This window comes from Schistocerca cancellata, chromosome 4 (assembly GCF_023864275.1).
Source record: "Schistocerca cancellata isolate TAMUIC-IGC-003103 chromosome 4, iqSchCanc2.1, whole genome shotgun sequence".
NCBI lineage: Eukaryota > Metazoa > Arthropoda > Insecta > Orthoptera > Acrididae > Schistocerca > Schistocerca cancellata.
The window spans coordinates 324,662,212-324,684,306 of NC_064629.1; positions in this window are offsets into that span (position 1 = coordinate 324,662,212).

Consider the following 22,095-nt stretch of genomic DNA (forward strand, 5'->3'; position numbering starts at 1 on the left):
ATGGACTCAGTAACAGAATAAGTAGGCTGTTTAGGTTTTTATGTTGGTAGCGCCACGTAGCGCTCTGTATGAAAATCACTGACTGTGCTGTGTGCAGTCTGTGGCTGGTTGGCATTGTTGCAGTATTCGCTATTGTAGTGTTGGGCAGTTGGATGTGAACAGAGCGTAGCGTTGCGCACTTGGAGGTGAGCCGCCAGCAGTGGTGGATGTGGGGAGAGGGATGGCAGAATTTTTGAGAGCGGACGATCTGGACGTGTGTCCGCCAGGAAAAGGAAATTTGTAAGACTGGATGTCATGAACTGATTTATATATATATATATATATATATATATATATATATATATATATATATATATATAATGACCTTTGAACATTAAGGTAAATACACTCCTGGAAATTGAAATAAGAACACCGTGAATTCATTGTCCCAGGAAAGAGAGACTTTATTGACACATTCCTGGGGTCAGATACATCACATGATCACACTGACAGAACCACAGGCACATAGACACAGGCAACAGAGCATGCACAATGTCGGCACTAGTACAGTGTATATCCACCTTTCGCAGCAATGCAGGCTGCTGTTATCCCATGGAGACGATCGTAGACATGCTGGATGTAGTCCTGTGGAACGGCTTGCCATGCCATTTCCACCTGGCGCCTCAGTTGGACCAGCGTTCGTGCTGGACGTGCAGACCGCGTGAGACGACGCTTCATCCAGTCCCAAACATGCTCAATGGGGGACAGATCCGGAGATCTTGCTGGCCAGGGTAGTTGACTTACACCTTCTAGAGCACGTTGGGTGGCACGGGATACATCCGGACGTGCATTGTCCTGTTGGAACAGCAAGTTCCCTTGCCGGTCTAGGAATGGTAGAACGATGGGTTCGATGACGGTTTGGATGTACCGTGCACTATTCAGTGTCCCCTCGACGATCACCAGTGGTGTACGGCCAGTGTAGGAGATCGCTCCCCACACCATGATGCCGGGTGTTGGCCCTGCGTGCCTCGGTCGTATGCAGTCCTGATTGTGGCGCTCACCTGCACGGCGCCAAACACGCATACGACCATCATTGGCACCAAGGCAGAAGCGACTCTCATCGCTGAAGACGACACGTCTCCATTCGTCCCTCCAATCACGCCTGTCGCGACACCACTGGAGGCGGGCTGCACGATGTTGGGGCGTGAGCGGAAGACGGCCTAACGGTGTGCGGGACCGTAGCCCAGCTTCATGGAGACGGTTGCGAATGGTCCTCGCCGATACCCCAGGAGCAACAGTGTCCCTAGTTTGCTGGGAAGTGGCGGTGCGGTCCCCTACGGCACTGCGTAGGATCCTATGGTCTTGGCGTGCATCCGTGCGTCTCTGCGGTCCGGTCCCAGGTCGACGGGCACGTGCACCTTCCGCCGACCACTGGCGACAACATCGATGTACTGTGGAGACCTCACGCCCGACGTGTTGAGCAATTCGGCGGTACGTCCACCCGGCCTCCCGCATGCCCACTATACGCCCTCGCTCAAAGTCCGTCAACTGCACATACGGTTCACGTCCACGCTGTCGCGGCATGCTACCAGTATTAAAGACTGCGATGGAGCTCCGTATGCCACGGCAAACTGGCTGACACTGACGGCGGCGGTGCACAAATGCTGCGCAGCTAGCGCCATTCGACGGCCAACACCGGGGTTCCTGGTGTGTCCGCTGTGCCGTGCGTGTGATCATTGCTTGTACAGCCCTCTCGCAGTGTCCGGAGCAAGTATGGTGGGTCTGACACACCGGTGTCAATGTGTTCTTTTTTCCATTTCCAGGAGTGTACATGGTTTGTTTCCTATCAAAATCTTTTATTTGCTGTCTATGCCTATCAGTAGTAGTGCCTTCCGTAGTTAGAATCTTTTATTGAGCTGGCAGTATTGGCGATTGCTGTACTGCAGTAGTTCGAGTAACGAAGAGTTTTGTGAGGTAAGTGACTCATGAAAGTTATAGGTTATTGTTAGTCAGGGCCATTCTTTTGTAGGGATTATTGAAAGTCAGATTGCGTTGCGCTAAAAATATTGTGTGTCAGTTTAGTGATGATCAGAATAAGTAAAGAGAGAAACGTCTGAGTACGTTCAGTTTTGCTCAGCTGTTTGAAAATCAAATAACGTAAGAGGTTTACCAACACAGTAATTCATAAATTTTTCTAAGGGGATGTTTCATAACAGCTCTAATTTGGCGCCATGTCACCAACTAGGATAAACATAATAACAAAACCTACTTTAGTTCTTTGGTGCCGGATGGGCGTCTATTTCTTACTGTTTACGTCGCCTTCCTCCTTTCCGAGAATGCTGCCCCTGGCATTGTACCGAAACCCATAAAACGTAAAATGTTCACAGATAGCATGGCCTTTGCGGGCCGAAGAGTCGCTCAGTGATTCATAAGGGCTCTGAGTAGTTTTGTGATGAGATTCCCGTGTTCAGTGAGTGTTGCCGAAGCTAAAATATGCCAGTTACGTATGCTTTGCTGAATGAGTTCAGTTACGGTGTGAGAATGGCAGTCAAAGATCATGCAAAGGCTTTTCTACATTACTTTCGGCTAAACAGAACTCCGTTGTATACCCGCTGCTCCACTGAAAATCTAACTGGATTTGTTTTCTGCATTGCTCATCTATTTGCACCTGATTCAAATTAGAAATTTGTGGTAAGTTCCTATTGGACCAAACTGCTGAGGCCATCGGTCCCTTGGTTTACACACTACTTCATCTAATTTAAAGTAACTTACGCTAAGGACAACACACACACCCATGCCCAAGGGAGGACTCGAACCTCCGACGGGGGCAGCTGCGTCAACAGTGGCAAGGCGCCTTGGACTGAGCAGCTATCTCGTGCGGCTCCTGGTTCAAAATGTAATTGATGTAAGTAGTGAAGAACCACACTCGTCCTGAAAACTGCCACAAGGTGTCCTGAATCGGTTTAGGACGCATTCAAACAACTTTAATGAACTCACTTATGGCTCTCACGTTGGGGCAATGTCAAACCGAATCCATCAATTGATTTATATGTTCCGTTCCGCTTCCACCTCCATTGCAAAACTCACCTCACAACCTGCATTAGGATATTTCCAGGCTGCTGAACACGGACGAGCTGTCAGTGGTTTCCCAATTGTCACCCGAAATTGGTGTGTAGCTCCTCTGATTTTTCCCGTATCACAGAAAAACACGCTTGCACATTCTGCAACCAGTTCTATGAGGCCGCTTTTCTTGTTCTCGTACAAAAATTCATTCCTTCTGATTTCATCCGTTAGAAAGGTGTGTGATGTGCAGTGCAGAGGCCAAGCCTACTATCATTGCGACGATCTCATCATTGACATCGCCCAGACCTGAGGCACTTCCCAACGATTTACCTACGTTCGACAAAGATGCAGTGCAGTTTAAGTACAAGCATTGTCATGCTACAACCCTGAAAATACGTATGTTAATTACCTGGCTTTACGAATGTATTTGTTGACAATACAAACTGAGGTCAGTTCACATCGTCCACTGGGAAAATTGCCTAGAGGTAAATAGTCTCTATAATTAGAAATCTTTGTAAACACGAGCACTGGTAGATCTATTTTCAAGTACAAAAGTTGTTTTTTTTTTTTTTTTTTTTTTTTTTGGAAAATGTAATAGTGCGTAGGGATCGTGTCCTATTGACAACATGAGGCTCTCTTCTCGCGAATATCAGCTAGAAGACTGTTGACATGCTTTTGTAACCGAAGGATAACGTGTTCAAAATATTCCAAAAGGAAGATTAGCGTTTGTGCCACGTACAAGGTACAAAGTTTGTAGGCTGTGAAAGAATGACTAACGTTTTGGGATTATGTGAACTTATTCTCCTACATGGTTCCATTTTAGATCATTGAACTTTGTATAACATCTTCCAGTGATTAGATTCCATCCCATTCCCATCTACAAATCCTCTACCTTATCCATTGGGACATTCCACAGCCACACATTTATTCAGATGAAGAATAGGTGGAGGTGGAAGGGTTGGATCTTACTACAGTTTTATGTTTATATTCCACAACTTTTCCATTGTCAAAGTAATGTCATGGGAAGATATATAGTCTTGAAGAAAAATGGTTTCTTTTGCAGTCCTCATCAGCTCTCACTAATTTTAAAACTTGGTGGTACATTGGACATTCTGATTACTGGTCAGTTACTATCTTTGCATTTCTGAAGAAGTTCATTATTCCATGTAGCATATCAAAAAACACATATTATCCTTTTCAGTAGATGAAACTGAGATTAGCCTTCACCTTGGACAAGATAGTGTAAGACATGACGGACTTACCCTGTCGGCCTTTCTCATCATTTTCATTTCACGACATGTACGTACAGTCCAGATGTAGAACCTGGTTCCCGTTACTATGATTATCTGTTCTTAATAACTGTCATGATGCTCTCAAATAGCCATAACCGAATAGAGGCCAAAGGACTGGAGCTGGTTCTAGGCCACTCTGAATTACCGCCAGATCTCTGCTAACGTCTGGACCATCATGCATTGTTGCTAGATCTACTGTCTCCAATTGGATGGGTTAAAATGCCCTGGCGCAGCATCCCTTTGTTCGGAAAGCTGGGAGAAACTGCATGGTTACCTTACCCAGATCTAATTTATTACAATTATATTAATAACATGTCATTCCTTTTCTATGTTGTTGCTATAATTACGCAGTTGTCATAATATGTGATACAGAAATGGATGTTTCCCTCCAAAATATCTGGTGCAGCTGTAGTCACTTAACCCCATCATTTATTCAGGCACACTAACGGACTCATTACTCATGTTCTTAACATTTGGTGGAAGATTCAAGAAGAATCAGCAGCAGTGATTAGCCACCTACAGACAGATTAAGGAAAATATGACACGTTTAGTATTAGGTTGGTCCATAAGTTCGTACAGTTTCACCATAAGTTTAATAGACACAACAGATAAACAGTAACATATTCTCCTTTACTATTTACAGAGTCTACTGACGCTGTGGTAGTTTTTCGATTCCAAAACTGTAGACACCCAGTGGTTTTGAGGTGAGGAACTTGTCGAGCCATGTTCGGAGCGCACTTCTATATGAAAGTAATGTCCTTTGAAGGCTGTTCTATAATGAGTGTAAAAGGTGAAAATTTGAGGGTGGAAGATCAGGTGAATAAGGTGGGTGTGGAATGATTTCCCCAACCCAAGTCCAGTATGTTTTTGTCAGTCTAGCAGAATGCGGGCGGGCTTTATCGTGGAGTAGCATCCCTTCATGCAGGCCTTCTGGTGGCTGTTCTTGGATTGTGTCTGTAAGACGCCTCAGTTAGTGACAGTTAATGTCAGCAGTGATGGTTATACCTCATGGAAGCAAATCGTACTATACCACACCGTTGCTGTTCCACCAGATACATAACAGTACTTTTATGCAGGTGCACAGGTCTTTTTATGGGGAACTGCTGCTTTGTTTGGACTCAGCCATTCCTTTCCTTTCCTTGTGTTAGAATAAAGACACCATTTATAGTCAGCAGTAATGATACAGGACAGGAATGTTTGGTTTTGTTCACGAGCCAGTTGGTGACGAGCAAACAGAGAAGCTCATGTGACCTATCGCTGATTTTTGTGAGTTTGGCTCAGAGCATGTGGTACCCATACACTTAATTTTTGAACGGTCTCCACTGCATGAAAATGTCACACAGTGGTGGAATGATCACAGTTCATCACATTTTACAGTTTTAGAGTACGCCGACTTGACTCGTTGTGGATTAATGAGTTTAAACGATCTTCATCCAACTCCGAAGGTTTGCCTAAATGTGGAGAGTCACTAATCTCAAAACGATCTTCTTTAAAACGAGAAACCATTTTCTTGCTGTGCTCTATTCAATGGCATTAATCCTATAAATGGCAAAAGTGTTTCTGGCTGCCTCCGCTGCTGTTTATCTCAGACAGAATGATATGTCGTAAACGTTCCGATTTCACCATTTGGTAGTACACTTTCTGGCATCCGCAGTTCTTTTCACTATCTGCAGATGCCAAATGACCATATGAAAACCCACAGCAACCAGAAAACGAACATGCAAAACTAAAACGCTACGAACTCATGCACAAATCTAATATTAATCCTATTCCTCTCCCACTGGGTATTGATCTTGGTGTTTTTGCAGATACTTGTGGTTTTATTTTTCTTTTTCACAGAGCAAAACCCCTTCACGCAGTGAAGTGTAAATCAGTAGCAGCTGATACGTTGAAGCAGGGCACACAACTACTCAGGTTTCTATTATCTCCAGCGCCGCCGCTGATCAAGCTGAAATCAAAACCTCATATTTCGGAGTAGGTGACACAGTTGCTAGCTGCACCACCACAGCCACTCGTTGATGCACAGCTACCTGTGTCAAGGGTACTACTCCTAGCTACTACATATAACTTGACTGCCAGTGAATCCAAACTTGTAAATATAGTTTCATACGCATGTACTGACTGCGATGTAGTAACGGAAATAGAGACAAAGTGGGATGAGTTATGTGGTAAGTGGGAATACATCGATGCTGAGAGGGCAATCCAGTACTACCTGTTTCGTATTTATGTAAACATCTTGTTTAAGATTAAGGTGTCAGTCACTGACATGTACAGGGACGCAACACTCAAGGCAACATTGGGTGACTATTCCATTTACTTACGTCGTTGAAGTGGTTTGAAATTTTGTAGTAAGACAGGTTGGTTCACTAGCAAGTGTACATCAAAGCTGTGTTCAGTAAGCTGTAAGCTATGTATGCCAGAATAGTGCGCCCCTCAGCGGGATTGGAAGAGTGAATAACTTCATGTGTCCACTCAGTAGCGATGTAAATTATTATCACACCTATAAGTATTAATTCCATATGAGCAGAATTCTCAACTGTAAAATTCAAGTACAAGGACACTCCTGTATGCCTGAATGCTATACACTGTGAACATAAAGCATATATGAAACAGTTATTGGAAAATACTGCAGTGTGGATGCTGCAGAAAAAAAAAGAATGATTTCATTTCTCAATGACTGTTAATAAAAATGAATGTAAATATAAATAATAAAAAATAAAATTTCTTACAAAACTGTTTTATTTTTTTAACAGCCCATCCTGCCATTTAATGTGATGTAACAGTTTATAAATATATGGAGTAATTATATCTCAATGAGTAAAGCCACTGAAGGAGACACCACCTCAAACTGGTTAAACTTCAGTGATTGCACATTTGCGTAAGAAAGAAGAACATATGATGCATTTTGCAAAAAAATAAAAATTATATCTGCTTCGTTTTATAACGCTCTAAGTGGAGTAGGAGAAGCGCCATCATGCATTCAAATCATAATGCTCATAACAATTTTCATACACAGAACTCACTCTGATACACGTGAAGTAGCCCATAAAGTATCACACAAAAATGGTATAAGCTGTGTAAAAAACAAATAAATTCAACTGCATTCAAACCCCAACACTCTTCTGTAACTTTCTTACACATAAGAAAAAACCTTACAGAAATTTTTAGCTTTAAGTCACTCGAACATGTAGTAAGATATAACCGTGTCTTCTTTCCCGTTGGATCCATTGTCTTCCTGTTGCAACACCATAACATATTAAAGAATAATTTCCTTCAGAATATCTAGGATGTATGGGTTTAGTAGATTTCTTGATAACACCAACTTGGTTCAGTCATCATTCTCCTTTAGGGGTGACTTAATGGGTGAATTAAAAGCACTGAAAAACACCTCATTACCGTCACTTAAGTTTACAATTAATTTCCTCACTGTGCGTTTATGAGATTTAGTGTCAAATATCACAACCTTATTCATTTTCAACGGTATCTGTAACGATGGTGTGAGTGAGAGCCATGAAATGGTTTTGGAACTCATAATACTTTTTTCTTTTATAGCTGAGTGCAGAGAAGAACAACATCTCGCATTTTTCTGTTGTAAAGCTGCATACACTGTTGCCAATTATTCTTATTGACAAACGCTGAAGAAACCATTCTCCCAATCACATAAGAACTATGAAAGGGGAAAACATGTCGAAACATGAAGCAGCAATGCAGACGTCACGTAAATGTTATTGGCAGTGAAACTTTAGTAGAAGAAGAATACTTTAGTAACTATGTGTGTATATCATTTACTTTTCTTCGTGCAGGGGAGAAAATACTGTTTAACTCAAAATTCAGTTAAAATGGTAGTGATAAAAAATGCGACAATCTAGGGATGGTATTTGGACTGCGAGCTCTATCCAGTACTGGCTTTTGAACATCTTTGATATCAAACATCCCTGGCAGATCAAAACTGTGTGCCGGACCAAGACTCGAAATCGGGACCTTTGCCTTTCGCGGGCAAGTGCTCTACCATCTGAGCTACCCAAGCACAACTCTCGCCCCGTCCTCACAGCTTTACTTCCGCCAGTACCTCGTCTCCTACCTTCCAAACTTCACAGAAGCTCTCCTGCGAACCATAACAGCGCACACTCCACTGCAGAGTGAAAATCTCATTCTGGAAACATCCCCCAGGCTGTGGCTAACCCATGTCTCCGCAATATCCTTTCTTCCAGGAGTGCTAGTTGTGCAAGGTTCGCAGGAGAGCTTCTGTGAAGTTTGGAAAGTAGGAGACGAGGTACTGGCAGAAGTAAAGCTATGAGGACGGGCCGTGAGTCGTGCTTGGGTGGCTCAGATGACAGAGATCCTGCCCGCGAAAGGCAAAAGTCCCGAGTTCGAGTCTCAGCCCGGCGCACAGTTTTGATCTGCCAGGTATGTTTCATAACATCGCACACTCCGCTGCAGAGTGAAAATCTCACTCTGGATCCTCGATATAGTTAGGTAAAAGTCCTATTGTCCCAGTTTGATTGACTTCGTCTATGTGATGCTTTAATGCACATTGCCACTATGTTCGACGGAAGTGCTCCTACTTCCGCAGTGATATTAGGTGACCATATGAACTCTGCAGAAGGAATCCCATGAACCGTTAATTTTTTTAATAAGAGGAAGAGAGGATTCATCTGCTGGAGTATGTGCATAGAAACGTAAGGTGTGCCATTAATATGAGCCAGTATGCTCTAGACAAACGACTACGCTGGCAGCCATAAGTGAACAGGTTCTACAAGAAAATATGGACTAATCCAGTGGATTCATCACATGAAACCCGGCATCCAATTGTAGGTATCTTCGCATGACTTCATGTTGCCTGCTGTTCATCAATATGTGCAAATACGTATGCTCAAGCTATGCCAGTTGTAGGCAAACAACTACATACTTAAATAAGCATATAGATATACTCGACAGTTTTAAGAGTTTGTAAACAGAAAAATGCAGGAAGAACACGTCTGTGTGTTCCTTCTTTCTCCATAAAGTCCCTTGTACGCTGATGTTAGTGTATAATAATCACAGTGGTCGAGTGGGCAGAACAGCCTGGTCAGAGGGACTACACAGTTATCTACTTGTTCTACATCACTGCCGATCAGTAGAATAGGAAGAACAGCGGAATGCTGCTTCCCGATAATATACACTCCTGGAAATTGAAATAAGAACACCGTGAATTCATTTTCCCAGGAAGGGGAAACTTTATTGACACATTCCTGGGGTCAGATACATCACATGATCACACTGACAGAACCACAGGCACATAGACACAGGCAACAGAGCATGCACAATGTCGGCACTAGTACAGTGTATATCCACCTTTCGCAGCAATGCAGGCTGCTATTCTCCCATGGAGACGATCGTAGAGATGCTGGATGTAGTCCTGTGGAACGGCTTGCCATGCCATTTCCACCTGGCGCCTCAGTTGGACCAGCGTTCGTGCTGGACGTGCAGACCGCGTGAGACGACGCTTCATCCAGTCCCAAACATGCTCAATGGGGGACAGATCCGGAGATCTTGCTGGCCAGGGTAGTTGACTTACACCTTCTAGAGCACGTTGGGTGGCACGGGATACATGCGGACGTGGATTGTCCTGTTGGAACAGCAAGTTCCCTTGCCGGTCTAGGAATGGTAGAACGATGGGTTCGATGACGGTTTGGATGTACCGTGCACTATTCAGTGTCCCCTCGACGATCACCAGTGGTGTACGGCCAGTGTAGGAGATCGCTCCCCACACCATGATGCCGGGTGTTGGCCCTGTGTGCCTCGGTCGTATGCAGTCCTGATTGTGGCGCTCACCTGCACGGCGCCAAACACGCATACGACCATCATTGGCACCAAGGCAGAAGCGACTCTCATCGCTGAAGACACTGACACTGACGGCGGCGGTGCACAAATGCTGCGCAGCTAGCGCCATTCGACGGCCAACACCGCGGTTCCTGGTGTGTCCGCTGTGCCGTGCGTGTGATCATTGCTTGTACAGCCCTCTCGCAGTGTCCGGAGCAAGAATGGTGGGTCTGACACACCGGTGTCAATGTGTTCTTTTTTCCATTTCCAGGAGTGTACAAATGATAATTTTAGGTCCATCCGATTTGGGTAATACGCATGTTATTACGCCACTGATCTAACACATATAGTGTAGATCACCTTCTGAGCACGAGCATGTACTTCCAAAATCTTTAATACGGTTAAAATACCATCTGTTGCAGGAGATACAGCACGAAATTGATGGCGTAACGTACACCACATTCAGTAAAAGCAGTGATATCTCACCACTAGAAAGAGGTATGCCAAACGCTGTGTTCACTTTTGATGCTGTTGCTGTAGACAACCAGTATCAAATACGGAAATATTTCTATTTCGGTCCTCACATGGAGTTAAAGAAATTCTAGGAATTTGAAGCAGTTGACTGCCGCTGTGGCCGAGCGGTTCTAGGCGCTTCAGTCCGGAACCGCGCTGCTGCTTCGGTCACAGGTTCGAATCCTGCCTCGGGCATGGATGTGTGTGATGTCCTTAGGTTAGTTAGGTTTAAGTAGTGCTAAGTTCTAGGGGACTGATGACCACAAATGTTAAGTACCTAAAGTGCCTAGAGTGCCTAGAGCCATTTGAACCACTTTTTGAAGCACTTGATAAGGCGTAACACAAATCTTTTAATAGCTTTCAGAAAGGACAATACGAATTTGATACACGTTATCAAGATCAAGCACCAATTTGCATGATACACAATGAATTTATAATCATGTGTTGAGACTGCTGCAATCACATAGTATGGGTTTCTGATTATTGATAAAGAAAGAAAATTGAATGATGTGTGATACAGACGAAACTTCCAGAAGCTTCTCTTGAAAAGGTTGTGTACAAATGTATAATTGTGTCACTGTATTGGATACAATAGATGAACCACATCCACATCAGGTAGACAGCCCCAGAGAAATCGGATACATGGACAGAATATTCATCCATTTATGTATGCAATAATTGAATCAATAAATGAAGTCTTGACGTCATTGTGGGAAAATTGAAAAAGTAATGATAGGCTAAGTATCTCCACCACAACAATTGAAAATATTGAGTAAGCCTTGACTGAAATGTTTAACACGCAGTGAGGTGACTAATCAGCAGATTGATACACATGATGAGATGATTGGGCAGCTACTAAATATTAGATTTGAGAATATGTGGAAATCAGTCATTATGTTAACAGCAAGGATTGTAGTAATTGAAAAAAAACCTTAGGAATTATGAGAAAAACTCCTTTCATAAATACTGAGAATATTGGAACTGTAAATGCAGTTAATCGATATGCTAAGGCAGCCAAAATTGAAATAAAGCGGTAAGCGTTAACATACATGGTTAAGTGTGCACATAAGCTGTGAAATCATTCCTGGATGATGCGTAAAAAGAACATCGATATATATGCCAACACAAAAATTGAACAAATCAATAAAAGTGTCCCGGATATTGATACAAAATTAACGGAATTCAAACGGATTATCCAGGGACTGGCTGTAAAGGGTGTTGCGTATGAGTACATGATCATTTGGTTGAATTAAAGAATCAATTTCCATGAAGCTGAGTTTAAAAAAAAAAAGCAAAATTTTCACACCTAACCTGAGAGTATATTGTAAATCACATACTCTCCCAAAGTCAACTTAATACACGACGTAAACTGAGCAAAACGTAAAGTAATCGATGTGTTTAATATCGTAAGACAGAAATTACAGTTGCCAAGTTCGGGACACTTGGAATGAGATCAGCTTATCAAAGGGAGATGTTACTGGCCCTCTTGAACAGCTCTTGGAGGTTAAAAAATAAGAAGAACACGAGCCATTGCCAGTTCATTAACCGTCACATTAATTCTTAGATAGATGAAATACACGGAATTAGCAGGGAAAAATCGTACATACTGGGCGTGCAACCTATAAGTTTAAGTGAGAACACGATACAGAATATACGATGTAGATCATGTTTTCGATTGCTCCGTGCCTGAGCTTTCATGGGATGCTACGCTCAAAATACACATCCAACTTTTGACCGATGTCGATGTTTTGCTACTTTTGCAGCACGAGATTAGTGAGGGACTTTGTCGGTGTTTGCATAGGAACGCCAAGGTAAATAAACTGTGGATTTTTGAGAAGTTAAGTGGATCTGACGTTTTGAGTTACATGCTCGTTACAGCATTTACGAGAATACCATGCAACGCTGTCTCAGCTTTACTGATTGAAGGTTTTTCATGGGTGTCTGACCAACAAATCGCTGCATTAGGATAATTCAAAAATGTGGCAGTGGATGATGTTATAGGAAATGTTGTGGAGACGGACATAGCGTGTGCTAATAGTCTCCATAATGCACACAGCGATTTGCCGCTATATCCATGGTGCCTAGTTCCATAAAACGGCCCCGTTATCAAGTTGATGACGATGCTGAAGTATAAACTGAAACACATGATTCATTACATATACCGCCAGTAGTGTCTCAGTTTGGCTATAAAACTGATTATAATCATCCCTGGCTGAAAGAATATATTGATATTAACGCCAAAAAGAGGGCTTCTGCGATGTGAGACTTTTATAAAGACTTCTTAAACACATGAACCACGTTTCTTTTTGCAAAACAATGTAGAATGCTAGAGAGCATCGCGAAATTCACTTAAGACGAAATGAAATTGGCATCATGGTGTAAAGATTTATATTGTTGGGCTAAATTTTATAAGGTTCATACTCTACAATGAAAAATTTGTAGCTCGGTAGATGGCTAAGCTATTGATGGAGTTCACAAAGACTGTTTATGAGGATGTGAATATTGGACCTAACTAAACTCCACATTACAAGTTTACATTAATTTATTTTGCAGACCCAAAGTTGCTTCACACGGATTTGCACAGCATCATCTACAGGATGAAGGATCTTGACCAATATCAACTAATAAGGTGCCACCCCAACACACTCGACATGTCTGGTAGTGCGGCCAATAATCCTCACTTCACAACACATGCAAACAATAAGGTTTAATGAAATTCGAGGCAAGTGGATTACAGATTGTGAAGTTTGAGGGTCTTAGATTGAAAATGAATGGATATTATTTTGTGAAAGGTGCTAGCCAAAGACGGGCAAAGGACGTGCTTCAAGTTGCTTCAGTGGCTCTTGAGGCAAAGACTATTCGAAGTGCATTCTCGGCAGTGTTAGTGGTACTCTGCCTATGGTAAAGCACGATAGTGTACACTTGAGGGATCATGTGGTACACTTTGTATCACATGTGCAAATATGCCAGTCACGTGATGGAAATAAGTGTGTTATTTGTGAGGATGAGATTGAAACCATACCCACTTCACACTATTTACTTGGGTGATAGTGGGAGAGGCTTTCCTTATTTGTATGTATGCGTGTGTATGTTGCGTGACATAGCAAGAGAGAGAGAGAGAGAGAGAGAGAGAGAGAGAGCGAGAGAGAGAGAGAGTATGTTAAATACTGTGACCTGTTTATCACAGCGTAAATAGGTGTGTTTAAATATTCTACTTGGTTACAATAAAAATTCAGCTAGTAAGGGAGATCCAGTGTGGGCTGTAATTATTATAAGGCAATGAAACACGGTAGAAATGCTAATGAGTTAATTTGGAAACGTTTTACACAGGAAAGAAAATAAGTTCCAGTTGTGGCTGCCAGGTGCAAATCTGGCACTGTACATTGTCTGTAAGTCAATATGATATCCACAGCCGTTTCACAAGTCATAACGTGAATGAACAGCATGGCTATCGAGAAGAGAGAGCCGGCCGCGGTGGCCGAGCGGTTCTAGGCGCTACAGTCTGGAACCGCGCGACTGCTACGGTCACAGGTTCGAATCCTGCCTCGGGCATGGATGTGTGTGATGTCCTTAGGTTAGTTAGGTTTAAGTAGTTCTAAGTTCTAGGGGACTGATGACCTTAGAAGTTAAGTCCCATAGTGCTCAGAGCCATTTGAACCATTTTTGAGAAGAGAGAACGTGGAGTGTTTGTGATGCTGTTTTATGTGAGCAGCAGCAATTACAGTGCTGTACTCAGAGAGTATCAACGATTCAAAGGTCTCAGGAGTTGCCTGATGTCATTAAACGGGTCTAAGAAGATGATAATGAAATAAGAAGTTATTGATGAGGCAGCTGTTGCTGTAACTGTCCATGCAGCACGTCTCCTAGGTAGTGCTAGTACTCATGCAGTGCCATGAGAACTGCGCATCCCATGGTCAGCAGTATGGAAGGTTTTCTGGTCTATTTTTCACTGGTACAGATCCAGATGGTACAGCAGCTGAAACTTCATGATTCACAGTATCTTCCTGAGTTTTCTCTTCGGTCTCTGGCATAGATCAAAGTTCATGACATGTAGCCAGGCAACGTTCCGTGGAGAGACGAGGCTTAGATGAGGGGGCGGTTGAATGGTAGGTATTCAAGCCATCGGAATGATTAGACTTGGGATCTAGAGGGTTGAAATCGGCGCCGAAAGTGGTAGGCGAGATCGCTATTGGTAATGATGTGATCGACAGTTAAAAGAGATTGTGATATGCAGACTAGCCAGAGGTTTGACTGTGTGAGACTTTGCCGACCTGGATATTAGTATTTCCTTTTAAATCAGCTCTCTTCCTCACCGTAGTGGGGATAGGTGGGACCTGCAGAGGTACGGATGTCTTGATCATGGGGCACCGAATGGGAACAAGATAGCGTTAGAACCAAAGTTTAAGCTTGGTATCTGCGCAGAAAGAGGGAATGGATGTCCGAATCTGGAGATGTTATTCTGACAAAGTCTTTACGCACTACAAATTGTGTACATATAAGTTCGGTAGGCACTTTTCATCTTGAAGGATAGGACGTTTTTAGGGTGAAAAGTTCTGGTTGCTGTAGAGGTAAACCTGAAGACTGAGAAGTAGAAAGCTTTCAGGTATTGTGGGAGCAGATGGCATAGATTTGGGGTTTTTATTGTATTTGGTGATTTTCCGACTTCGGGGATGGACTTGGTGGCGTGTGAGGGCTGAATCTTGTAGTGGGATTATTTTGGGAAGTCGTTTGTGGGGATGTTATGTGGTCTGAGGATTAATAGGTGGTGGAGGAAAGGTGGGTGCCACGAAGGCTCCAGAGAAAGTTACCTGCTAATGTACAAGGGAGCACTGAAGAGTAATGCCTCCGAAGTATTTGGTGACAACTCTTAAAACTTCTTACATTAAAGAAAGCGTGTTAACATACTACATCTCTATTCTTCATGTCTACATATTTCTTTCTCGTTTTAGTCACCCAGGGGATGAATACATCTCTCCCAATGAGAGAGTCTGTATCGGAAACAGATTAAAGTCGGATGGAGCTAATTCCGGACTGTACGGAGGACGATCAATGGGAGCTGTTGCAGATGCCACGATGCTCGTGTGTGGTCTGGCTCTGTCATGCTGAGGGAGAGGATACCATATTTGTGGATAAACTCTATCGAGCTATAAACTCGATTACCACATGCTGTATCTCACACAACGACAATGTTGCGTTCTACACCGCCATGTTAACAGGTTACGGTTCAGATACCACGAGGGTCAGAGGGCTGCAAACATGTGGACGTAAAGAATAAAGATGTACAATGTTAATAACTTTTGGTTTTATATAAAAAGCTTCAACAAATTTCACATAAAAAATTCGGAGGCTTTTTTTTTTGCACGTCCTCGTAACAAGTTATTTATTGAATCATATGCACTACATACGGCACCAGGTCAGAGGTCTACTGGCTGTTGAATTTACCTGGGCTGGTAGCTGCGTGGTCCGCAATGCTCACACACATTATCCACTGACCAGCGGCGGCCTTGTTGCATAAAATTTGCAACGTGATCCCTCATCAGGGACATGTGTACTCGACGACTATGGTTCAAATGGCTCTGAGCACTATGGGACTTAACTACTGTCATCAGTCCCCTAGAACTTAGAACTACTTAAACCTAACTAACCTAAGGACATCACACACATCCATGCCCGAGGCAGGATTCGAACCTGCGACCGTAGCGGTCACGCGATTCCAGACTGATGCGCCTAGAAACGCACGGCCACTCCGGCCGGCTCGACGACTGTGGCTTATCTCCTATGCACATGAACAGTGCCGGCTGTCTCACAGCAGGGGATGCCCACCTTGAAGTGACGCCTATTCTGCGATGGTGGACGACCATTGGTGTGCACAGGGACCGACCCGCTGCCTCCAGAGCGAGAGTCGGCTGTTCTGCTGGAGTAGACTTCGGATGGCCAACTGCGCCTTGGCATTACATCTGGGGGCGTCGTACTGGCTGGGCTGTGAAATTCAGAATAATTTCGTTACAAAATGTCCAGTACTTACAGTCAGCAGCAGAGAATTTACTGGGCAAATGCGCCGTTACCAGCCACGAATCCTAAAACACCATTGCCTCCGTCAATGTGCAAATGAGAGTTACACGTTGCTGCACGTGTCTGTGCAGTAACACTCAGTTTGCAGTTTCAGCAACACTGGGCCGGTCTTGTTAATTTCTTTCAGTGACAACAATCTGTATTCACTTGCTGTCAGTGCTGCTACTATTCATCGTCCAGGCTCACACCGATAAGTCCACATACGGTTGGTACGCTGCTGTGAGTATGACATTGATGTAGGTAGTGGAAATGCTATATGTCCTAGAAGATCACTTGACAGAAAATATACTGATGAGCCAAAGAAACTGGTACACCTGCCTAATTTCGTGTAGGGCCCCAGCGAGCATGCAGAAGTGCCGCAACACGACGTGGCATGGACTCGACTCATGTCTGAAGTGGTGCTGGAGGGAACTGACACTATGAATCCTGCAGGGCTGTCCATAAATCCGTAAGAGTACTAGGGGTTGGAAATCTCTTCTGAACTGCACGTTACAAACAGTACCAAATATGCTCAATAATGTTCATTTCTGGGGAGTTTGGTGGCCACGGAAGTATTTCAACTCAGAAAAATGTTCCTGGAGCCACTATGTAGCACTGTGTAGTAATTCAGGACGTGTGGTGTATCGCATTGTCCTGCTGGAATTGCCTAGGTCCGTCGGAATGCACAATGGTCATGAATGGATGCAGGTGACCGGACAGGATGCTTACGTACGTTTCACCTGTCGGAGTCGTATCTAGACGTATCAGGGGTCCCATATCTCTCCAACTGCACACGCCCCACACCATTGCAGAGTCTCCACCAGTTTGAACAGTCCCCTGCTGACATGCAGGATCCATGGATTCATGAGGTTGTCTCCATACGTCCATCCTCTCGATACAATGTGAAACGAGGCTCGTCCGACCAGGCAACATGTTTCCAGTCATCAGCAGTCCAATGCCATTGTTGACAGGTCCAGGCGAGGCGTAAATGTTTGTATCATGCAGACATCAAATGGTTCAAATGGCTCTGAGCACTATGGGACTTAACTTCTAAGGTCATCAGTCCCCTAGAACTTAGAACTACTTAAACCTAACTAACCTAAGGACATCACACACATCCATGCCCGAGGCAGGATTCGAACCTGCGACCGTAGCTGTCGCGCGGTTCCAGACTGTAGCGCCTTTAACCGCTTGGCCACTCCGGCCGGCGCAGACATCAAGGATACACGAGTGGGCCTTCGGCACCGAAACCCAATTTCGATGATGTTTCGTTGAATAGTTCGCACGCTGACACTTCTTGATGGAACACCACTGTAATCTGCAGCAGTTTGCGGAAGGGTTGCGCTTATGTCATGTTGAACTATTCTCTACAGTCGTCGTTGGCCCCGTTCTTGCAGCATCTATTTCCGGCCGCAGCGATGTCGAAGATTTGAAGTTTTACCTGATTCCTTATATTTACGGTGCACTCTTGGAATGACCGTAAGGGAAAATCCCCACTTCATCTCTACCTTGGAGATACTGTGTCCCATCGCTCGTGCACTGTTACAGCACCACGTTCAAACTCAATTAAATCTTTCTAAATTGCCATTGTAGCAGCAATAACCGACATAACAACTGCCGCAGACAGTCATTGTCTTCTATATGCGTTGCCGACCGCAAAGCCGTTTACATATATCTGTACTTGAATACGTTTGGTTATATCAGTTTCTTTGGTACTTCAGTGTAAATAGTTCGTGAACTTGATGAATTTAAAGATTTGAGGTGAACGGCTGTAAGAACAACCCTGCTGGTAGCTGTGGAAGAATTTAAGTATGGGAGGGAATAATGAATATGGGGTAATGGTAATTGTTGTAGTGTGAGTCGTAACGAAACAATGATCCCATGCTTTTATTAAAACCATTCGGAAGTAAATTTAAGACACTAGGAACTTGCATTGTGTGCGTTGAAATTTCTCTGTTATGCAGAGTGGGCGCCATGAACCGTTAGCGGTGCCACTTGGAGATCAAAGAAACCACATATTCTCGGAAATGATTCCGTAATAAGATTTTTAATGTAACTATCTTCTATTCAGCCAGCTCCCTCTCTTTGTGTGTTGGCCGTTGCATACAGGAGTAACCCAGATATAAGAAAATGGACTAAGAGAAGTGTTGCGAACGTATCCACCACGGTAAGCAGTGGTGAATGCGACGGCGCGGCGGCGTCTACGTCACGGGTGAAAGGCGATGACAGGTACTGTAGTCACCGTGACACAGAAGACTTGCAGTGACGGAGACGGCAGCGAATGGGACGACTATTTCAAAGTTGCGCGGCGGACAAGCAAGTTTTACTCAAACACGAACATGACACCAGAGATAGCACGTGCAAGTCACTCTATTAATGAATGAGGCATCTTAGGCCTCTGGTAAGCATTTTGCCTTAATCAGTGTGACATGTGGCGTTCGGTGAACACTTCTAATATGACATTTGATCCATCATGTGTGCTATATGGAATATAACAGTTAAATCTGCCCATTACGTGCAGGACGTTTCATATTGGCTAAAAGAGAGTAATTTAGACAAACCTCAGGGCATCACTGACACTTTGTCGCCCACAACGTATCTGAATGAGTTTCTTGGAAACCTTCCCGATACCCCGCGTGTCGTGCGATTAGTGAAAGTGGTAGTTCTAAACCAGTGCAACAGATATGTTGAGAGGCACTCATTAGCCGTTGTTGTTGATATCTGTGGGCTACTGATATAACTTTGTGTTTACTGTGCGTGTGTGTTTGCGTGTTTTGATGGTGTGAGGGGGAGGGAGGGGGGCGTTAGGTCAGCGTCATGGAATGGAATGGAGGCGAAAAAGCATCAGTAGCAATTAAATTTTGTTGCAAACCCGATTTCGCGGTGACAAGGACTTCTAAACTGATTCAGAAGACGCGCCGTCAGGCATCACCGAGTTCCATTGTAATGTTTGAATCTGGCAAAAGTTTTCAAAAAAATTGTTCAAATGGCTCTGAGCACTATGGGACTCAACTGCTGAGGTCATTAGTCCCCTAGAACTTAGAACTAGTTAAACCTAACTAACCTAAGGACATCACACACATCCATGCCCGAGGCAGGACTCGAACCTGCGACCGTAGCGGTCTCGCCGTTCCAGACTGCAGCGCCAGAACCGCGCGGCCACTTCGGCCGGCTGCAAAAGTTTTCGTGATCGCCGAAAGAATGGAGGATGACATAAGAAAGAGCATTGTTGGTGTCAATAAAGTAATTGAAAATTGTCGGAAAGGGGCTAAACAGAGGTTTCGCGGATTCTACAGAATGAAGACATGGGCAAGCGGAAGCCACATGCAAGCTTTCCTCCAAATGCGCAGTCTCAGGACGACACAACTGATAAAGTCGAGTCTTTGCAGGAGTTTTCATCCATATCTAAAAGTGACGAGGACGTTCTAGGTAGGACTGCTACTACTTACGGTACTTGGTGCTGTGCCTAAAATTCTGAAGTGCAATGTTTAGCACCGAATGGATCTACGAAATATTCACTAGACGGTGAAAACTGTGCCATCAGAAATCTAGGACTAAGATGATGCTGAACAGATTTCCTCTAACAGTTGAGACGTGCACAAGTAATTCGTTCTTTCAGGTATGTATCAGGGATAGTGAAAACGCTTGCGAGCTCCAATCCATCGATTTTGCTGGGGGCTCTTTACCTACTTCAGTTTTTTCTGCTCAACGATAAGGCCTCGGCTCACTTGATAAGAATGAGTTGCCAGTTTTTCTTATAATACCAGTGTTTCATCATCTACTTGAGTCAGCAGATTTCTTATCTTCGGGCATCTCTCTCTTCTTACAACTGGAAATGTGACTGAGGGGTTAAAATTAGACTTAGATGACAAAATCGAGCCATGTGTTACCAAAGAATTCAATACTATCCGGAAAGCAGATTACACTATAAGACCATAAAGGATTGTAAACGCTCACTTAGCAACGCATTGTTTCAAATTTACCCAGTGAAAACACATTCGCCTTTGATACTGAATTTCTTGCAGAGTTGGACCGTTAGTTTATGGACTATGCGTAGATAACATGTTACAATTCAAAATATGGTGATGTGATGAATACCAAAGGGTATGATAAGGAGAGAGGGAATGACCAAAAAATTCTAAACGTGTCTTGAAAAACTTTTTTCTAGCTGATTAATAAATATGTCTGCTGTGGTTCCCGCTAAACCCACGTCGAAACCGTCACGTTTAATAGTGCATGTTACAGGCAACGTGTCGGAATCCCTATTGAGAAATTGTAATTAACCACCTGGAAAAAACTTTTTCGAAGCTTATCAGGACGCTGTTAGCAACATAAATATTGCAGAGAAAACGTCGCTGAAGCAGCTATTCCTTACGGAGGAAACGATATGCAAAAAGGGAATCTGGGTTAGGACTTGAGCAGTATGCATTTCCATATGATATTCACTACCGAATGTGAAACAGATGGAAAGATAATTTTTTTAATGATTACAGGATTTATAACAAAATCGGCAGACACGAATTTCATCTATATAGGAAAGCGACTTGGACGTGATTATCAGTGCCCATTCCAGTCATCCTCTGCACAATAAACAAGCACACTTTTACCGTTTGGTATATACAATAACACGTAATTCATTGTACTAAGCGGAAATAAAAAACAGGAATCGGAAAATTAAGACAGGTAGCCTACGGAAATGAATATGAGCCTTAAATAGCAAAGCCATACATAGCAAATTAGAAAAGGCTATAAAGAAAAGAAATAGACCAGATATGCAAACGGCAGCTGATAAAGTCAAGTACGGGGCTATGAAATGTATAGCCAAAACATCGGATAAAACTGAGCACTTATTCCGGAGGAACGAGGTTAAAATTTTCTTCAGTCCATCAGTTAATATAAAGATATGAGTGTCTCTTAACATCCCACATAAGAATATGAAATATGAGAAATCTGGGATGTATGACTGCGAAAAAATCGATATTCTCAAGACAGGCAGGTCCTTTGACTTCAGTTTTAAAGAGCACACTTAAGTTAGCAATGATACAGCATTTGGCTCACCAATGCAAAATGAAGGACATAGTATCGGTGAAATGAGGAACGATTACAAATTTTACAAACAGTTGGAAAAAGTAAATGGTTAGATATTTTAAAGTAACTGGAGAGTTACCTTACCAAACTCAAGTAACCGGCCGACTCCTCAGTGAGGAGAATGCGTTTGCAACAATTGGAAATTTTAATATTCAAGACGATCTATTCAGTTACGGTAGTTGCTGCGTTCTGCATATATGTTACAGCTGATGAAGGAGCCTCTCTTTGACCGAAGGCTGCATTGTGCTGTCCGGACCGAGTCTTCACTTCCGCGCAAACACCTATTCTGAGCTTATGGGTAGTGCAG